The following is a 7,905-nucleotide window of genomic DNA, read 5'->3' as shown; positions in this document are numbered from 1 at the left end:
TAAGGAATTAAAAGTAAATAAAGTAAGAAAAGTAAGAAAAAGTAGAAAAAGTAGAAAAAATAAATTAACAAAATTATTTATTAGAAAGAAAAAAGTTGAAAACAAAAGTAGATAGTTCTCCTATTTCTTCTGATTCTTTTGATTCTTCTCTTTACACTTTATCCAAGTCTAAATCTATACAATCTGACTTACTACTTCTGTGTTCTAAGATCTTAGAACATTCAAAACACTATCTAGCCCTATTTACTACTCAGTAGTTTGTCTATAGTATTAAGTAGGGATAGTCTCAGCTGAGTTTACAGTTAAGGACATGAGTCTGTCCTTGTTGAAAGAGAGAGGTTAATAAGGAAATGTTAGTACATATACTCACCCTCTTAGACAACAAAGCTGTACAAACTGTATGTTCCCTTTAGAACAAGTAGTAGTTTATCTGAGAACATTCTAGACACTAGCTCTAAGTCCCTATCCTCTTAGCTCCCTTCTTAGAATCCCTCCAGATCTGAACAATAACTCTAGTAGACAGTAGATATACTAGTTTGTACATTAATAAGGCTTTTGTATAGGAACACTACTTTCCTACTTAACACATTCTACTTCCAATCCTAGTATATAATGTGGACAGAACTCTAAACCAGAATAGTTGAATTACTAAGTTTGTCTAACTACAGATGACTATTTAGGATTATAAGGAAAGTATTAAGTTTAGAGTCACCAACCTTAGAAAGACAGATGTCTTCATCAGATTCAAATGGCTTAAGGCTTACAACCCTACTATTGACTAGTTAGAGTAGACACTTGTGTTTAATCAGTGTTCTGAGTCTTACAACTATCTTATACTATTGTTCTAAGTAGATACAGACACTTCTAATGTTACTAACAGTTCTGATAAAGGTGACCAGTTGTTCTTCTTCAACTAGGATAGATATGTGGATACATATTCTAGTCAAGACAGAACAGAGTCAATCTGAAAGATGTCTGAGACAGAACCAGTCTGGAACCCTCTTAAAACAACTCTACTCTAGAATGTATATAGACTCAGCCTACTAGATTTTATTCAAGAGTTCCTCAAAGTCTTTAGTAAAGAGGAATTTGACTAGCTTCCTAAACACTGTCTCTAGAACTATACAATTGAATTGACTAAGGGTTTTCAACCTAAGGATTATAAGGTCTACCTACTTAACAGAGACAAGTAGGAGGTGCTTAACAAGTTCCTTCAGGAAAATTTTCAGAACAGTCAGATCTGACTCTTAAAGTCCTCTATAGTCTCCCCTTTCTTCTTTGTCAAAAAGAAAGATAGGAAGCTCCACCCAGTCCAGGATTATTATTGTCTTAATAAGAGTACTGTTAAAAACAAGTATCTACTTCCTCTAATTTAGGAGCTTATTAATAAGACACATACATTTAGGGTTTTCACTAAGTTAAATGTTTGATAGGAATACAATAATATTTGGATCCAAGACAGAGATGAGTAGAAGACTACATTCTAAACCAATTACAGATTGTACAAACCAACTATAATGTTCTTTAGACTAACTAACTTGCTTACAACATTCTAGTCATTTATAAATTACATTCTTACAGATCTGATTGACTCAGAGTATGTTAGTGTGTATCTAGACAACATTCTGATCTTTACCTAAACAGTTAAGTACTATTACTAACTAATCTGAGCAGTTCTATAATAGCTCTAAGATAATAAACTATTCCTCTGAGAAGTAAAGTACTCTTTTATACAGGAGTCAGTAGATTATCTAGACTTTGTAATTAGTAGAGGAGAGGTCTGTATGGATCCAGCAAAGGTAACTATAGTTTGGAACTAGTTACAACCTTAGAATCTGAAACAGGTCTAAGTATTCCTTAGGTTTGTAAACTACTACTAATACTTCATTTAAGACTTTAGTACTATTGTCTAGCCTCTTCACAATCTTACTAGCAAAGATGTTCCTTAGTAATAGGATGATTAGTAATAGTCTGTGTTTGAGTCCCTCAAGTAGGCTATTACTAGTAAGCCTGTATTAATAGTTCTAACAGTTGTAAACAAGTTCTGAGTCAAAGCTAACTCTTCCAACTTTGTAAATAGAGTAGTACTGTTCTAGTTTATTGACAGAAAGTAGTGTCTGATAGTGTTCTAATCAGAATCCCTCTCTGTAATAGAACAGAACTACCCTATCTATAATAAGGAACTCTTTACAATTGTCTGTTCCTTAGAGGAGTAACATTAATATCTTCTTAGTACTGTACAGAAGTTTAAGATTTAGAGTGATTACCTTAATCTCTAGTACTTCCAAGTGTCTCAGAAGCTCAACTACTATTAAGCCTACTAAATGTTAGAACTGTAGAACTATAACTTTGTACTAACTCACAAACCTAGAACACAAATAACAAAAGCTGATTTACTCTTAAGACAAGTAAGTTATGAAAGAGGAGAGAATAATAACAAAAATCTTGTTCTCTTAAACAATTCCTGTTTTGTGTCTGAGACAATCTGAGAGATCCAACTCAAATCTAAGAATGTTGACTTTGTCACCTGTATATAGTAAGCTCTGAGACACACACAGGACCAGGTTATAGTAAAGTAGTTAGAGAAGTAGGCTAGAGATTAGGAGGAGGATAAGGATAGACAGGTTTACTAGGAAGGCTAACTGTATATTCTAAAGGATTAGAAACTGTAAGAGGACATTGTCTGAGCTTATTATAACAATCTAACTATAGGACATCCAGGCTAACACAAAACACAAGAACTTATTACTTAGAACTACTAGTAGTTAGGAATGTAGAGAGAAATCCTAAAGTATGTAACTAGTTATAATATGTACTAACAGACTAAAGCTCACTAGACAAGAGTTTAAGCTCTCTTACATCTGTATCAGATTCTAGATCACTCTTAGGAAGAAGTCTCAGTAGACCTGATTAGTAAGCTACCTAAGTCTTAGGGTTACAACACTATTTGTATAATTGTCAACTGATTCTCTAAGTAAGTTTATACAGTTCCAACCTAAACAGAACTCACTTCCAAAAGTATAGTATGTATTTATTAGGATTATGTTTTCTAGTTGTATAGACTCCCTCAGAAGCTTATTCACAATTGTAGACTGTAATTTGAGTCAAAATTCATACAGAACTTGTATATACTTCTTAGAATTTAAGAGAACCTTTCTACTACATATTACTTACAGACTGACAGTTAAACTAAGTGAGTCAATCAAGAGATTAAGTTCTACCTTCAGATGTTTATTAATCATTAGTAATCAGATTAGTCTGAATAGTTAGCTCTAGCAGAATTTGTACATAATAACTAGTAACACTCTACAACAGGATAGTCCTCATTCTTCCTTAATTATAAGAGATATCTGTACTAGAGGACAGTTCTAAACTAGAACAGTAGTTCTGAATCTATAACAGACTTTGTAGAATGAATACACAGAACTAAGGAGGATGTATAAGCTCTTTTAGAAAAAGTAGTATAAGTTATAAAGTAGAACTATAATTAGAAGAGGTCTACAGTCAAGGATTACTAGTCTAGTGACAAAGTTATACTAGAAGCTACTAACCTAACTATAAATCACCTAATAAAGAAGTTGGACAACAAGTACTTCAGACCCTTCATTATTAAAAAGAAGGTTAGTACCTCTGTCTACAAACTCTAACTTCTAGTAACATAGAAGTACATACACTCAGTGTTTAATAAGGTTCTACTGTTTTAGTACTATAATCTAGGTTTTCCTTTATAACAAAGACTCCTACTACCTCTACTAGAACTTATTAGTTCTGAACCAGAATACAAAGTAGAGTATATAGTAGACACTAAGCTAGTGTACAGAAAGCTTAAGTTCCTTATTTACTAGAAGGGATACTTAGTTGAAGAACACACTTGAGAACCTACTAAGAATCTTACTCATACTACTAAGGTAATCTAAGACTTCTATTAACTTTATCTGAGTACTCTGTATTAACTCTACCTTACAGATTTCTAAACCCTACTATTCTAATCTATGTCTGAACTACTAACCAAGCTTAATGTTTACTAATTAGAATGATTGGTTTTAGAGAGAGGGTAATGTTACAGTTCTCTACTCTCTTATCTTTAGTTCTAAGAGTTCTACACTCTTCTATACTAGAATTTAGAACTTTTATCTCTTAAGAGTACTGTTTATAAACTATATACATACTAACTCTTACTACTACTCTTCCTTACTTTATTATTCTATTCCTTTGACTACTCTTTCATTCTTTGTTTATTCTATAGTTTCTTACCCTTTATCTATCCCTTTATTCTTTGTACCTTTATCTTTGACCTTCCTTTCTTTTATTCTTTATAGCTTATCATTCTTAGTAGCTCATACTCTCTAAGTACTCTTGTATAGTTTAGTATATATAAGTGTACAAGATCAGACTAGTCTTGCTCATGCCTCTTTTGTGTAATAGTCTCTTAGCCTATATTCTCTAATGTGTAATACTCTGTTAATTCTTCCTAGCCTCTAATACACCTGTTAGCTTTGTAATATTTGTTCTTATTATTTCTTTAATCTTATTCTCAAGTTTCATTCCTTACTTTACTCTTGTTATTTAGTTATTATAAAAAGTAACCTGTAAATATAGTAGTTCCTTAGTTTTTTAACTCTTCTTATATTCCTACTTGTTCTCCTAGTATAAATCCTAACTAGTAGCTTTGAGAATATAGTTAGTTTAAGGGCTGTAGGTTACATTTGCAGTTTGAGAGTACTATCAACCTAGAGAACACACCTTCTCTAACACATTTGACTCTCAGTCTTATAGACCTAAAAAAATTCTTAAACCCTAGTATTTTTTTTCTTTTACTCTATCTTTATTATCTAGCTACCTTGATTTACTATAATGTCACATCTCTTACTTACTCAATCTGCTTTGTAACATACTATCTTATACTTTTCTAATAATTTCAATCTAATACTATTACTTAATACTGTTAAAACCCTTTTATTATATATTAATGTAAAGTTATTATAATAAAAGCTCTTATACATAATGAGCTTATGTAATAATAATATTTATTTATTATCTGATACTGGTTTATTAATAAGATAATACTTTTATTACTTTATTAAGTTAGTTAGTCTTATTATAAAGTACTTTGTTTATATTACTTAATAAGACAATTAGTAATAATAGTTAGACTTTGTTATGAATTTTTTTTCCTCTATTACTTAATATATTTTTTTGTTTATCCAAGCTTAGTATTATACTTAGTTAGAGAGAAAAACTTAGAAAGTATCTAATTAGAGAGACTCTAAGAGTTCTTAACTCTCTCTAATTAAGTTCTATAGAGTATATACTGTTAGTAACAGTATAGAGGGGACCTAAAGGCTTAGTAAGGGGACCCAGGCTATAACTATCCTACACAACAGAAATATAGAACACAAGTACTAGAACATAGTCAGAACTTGTGAAACAGGTGGAGAGAGAGAGTAAGACAAGAGTAGAGTATATAGAGTAAGCCTAAGAGTATAAAACTACTTAGAGTAGACAAGATCAAGACTATTACTATATTGGGCAAGAAATGGATTGACTGTATTATAATTGTACACACTATCTTGTGTTTCTGTAGCTCTCTCCTATACTCAATACTAATACAATCTTTATGAAACTTTGTAGAACAATAGATAAGATGTTAAGAATTATGAAAATCTAGTAATAATATTGGTTTTTTGTAAAACTGATAGAGATATAAAGAAAATAAAATAGGTCTAATCCTACAATCCTAACATTACCTCCCTCCTTAGGTTGTACATCCTAGACAACTGAATCTAGAGACTATTTTGTTTAAGCAAAGTGTTAAAGTCTCTAAAGGTTCCTTTTAGAATGTTCAGTTGTCTTAGAGTACTAGAATAAGTTTTGTAAAAGTCCTTAACAGTATCCTGAGTATGAGTAAGGTTATTTTCAGGCTGCCAAGTTACTTCCTAGTATTCTACCCATTTGACAAGAAACTAAAGCTTTCTCTTATAGAGTTGAGAGTCAAGGATAGTCTTAACTTTGTATTTGATCTCATCATCTACAAGTTCTAAGGGAGGAGGAGGAGGAGCCTTCTGAATATTAAAGACTTGAGGAACATATAGTTTGAGTAGAATCTTATTAAACACTAGGTGAATTAACTATCTCTAAGGTAGTTTAAGCTTATATGTACTAGCTCTAACTTTTGAGTCAACCTTAAAGGGACCAAACCACTTGTTATTAAACTTTTTAGTAGGTCTAGTAGTCTTTATATTTCTTGAGTCTAAACACACTATATCTCCTAGCTTGTACTGTATAGAGGGGCCTGAATGACAATCATAGTACTTTTTCATAGCTTTAGTAGCTTAGTTCAGGCTTTTCTTTATAAGTTCCTGAATATCTTTAATATGCTTAACTTATTGTTCAACTAAATATGTACTAGTCTTAGTCAAAACCAATCTAAAGCCTACAGGGTGTCTCTCAGAGTTAACATAGAATAGAAAGAACTTTGTAGTAGAGTGTTCTTGATTGTTATATACAAACTCAGTTATAGAAATCCATTCTGTACAGTCTGACTACCTATAGTTAACATACAAGCAGAGATACTGTTCTATCTCTTGATTAATACACTCAGTTTGACTATCAGTTTAAGAATAATATACTGTAGAGGGATTCCCTTTAATATAAAGAGTTTTGTATAGTTCTCTTATAAACTTAGTATTAAATTACAGTCCTCTGTCATGTATAATCTTTCTAAGTAATCTATAGAGTCTGAAGACTTGATCCCTGTACAGTCTAACTATTCTCTCAGCTATAACCTTTATAGTAGTAGGAAGAGTATGTATTTGCTTAGAGAAACAATCTATAATAACACAAATAGTGTTAAATCCCTTTGACTCAGGAAATTCACTAATTAAATCAACAGATATTACCTGCTAAGGTTCAGCAGGTGTATTATGAGGATATAATGCCTTTTGTCTTATAGTGTGTAGGTATTTTGTTCTTTAGTATTTATTACAGCCTTAAACATACTTCTTAGTGTCTGTCCTCATTTGTAACTACTAGAACCCTCTCTAGATTATTTTAAGTGTTTTCCTATACTCTAAATGTTTTACAAGTAGGGAATCATAATATTCCTTTAGAACCATTAGTACAAGGTCTAATATAACATATATCTTTGAATTCCTACACATATAGTTATCTCTAATAAGTATACTAACTGAGTACTCCTCTTCTTTGTCTAATAATTCCTACTAAGCATTCTAGATCTTTTGTAGAATGACTTTACTACCTGTATACACTATTCCTCTTAACTAGGAGTCTTTAATAAAGGTAACATCTTTGTTATCATACTCTCCCTTATTAAATTGAGGACTTCTAGACAGTACATCTGCTTTTACAAGTATTTTTCCAGGTTTATACATTAAAACAAAGTTATAGTCTATCAGTTCTGTTCTCTAGCAAGCCTGTCTATAGTTTAACTTGTAGGGAGCTTTAAAGTATGTCAAATTAGTATAGTTAGACTATACTTTAAAGGTTTGTCTTACTCCTAACAAGTACTAGTGCTAGTCCTTAATAGCTTCAACAATAGTAAGCATTTCTTTATTATAGATCTTATAATTTTACTCTACAGAGTTTAGAGACTAAGATCTGAATGCTACAGAACACTATACACTATTTTGCTTTTGAGAAAGGACTGCTCCAAGTGTGTAATTAGACAAATCAGCTTCTACTCTAAAGAGATCATACTCATTTGGAATTGTAAGGACAGACTGTAAGCTTAATTGTCTCTTAAGCTCTTTTATAGTCTCTCTTTACTCTTTTCCTCAAGTAAATAGAATGTTCCTAGTTAGTTTAGTGAGTAGACAAGCTATTTTACTATAGTCCTTAATGAATCTCTAATACTAGTTGTAGAAACTAGTAAACTGTTGTAATTGC

The sequence above is a fragment of the Fomitiporia mediterranea genome, assembly GCF_000271605.1.
Source record: "Fomitiporia mediterranea MF3/22 unplaced genomic scaffold FOMMEscaffold_6, whole genome shotgun sequence".
Lineage (NCBI taxonomy): Eukaryota > Fungi > Basidiomycota > Agaricomycetes > Hymenochaetales > Hymenochaetaceae > Fomitiporia > Fomitiporia mediterranea.
Note: the sequence above shows the minus strand (reverse complement) of the source record.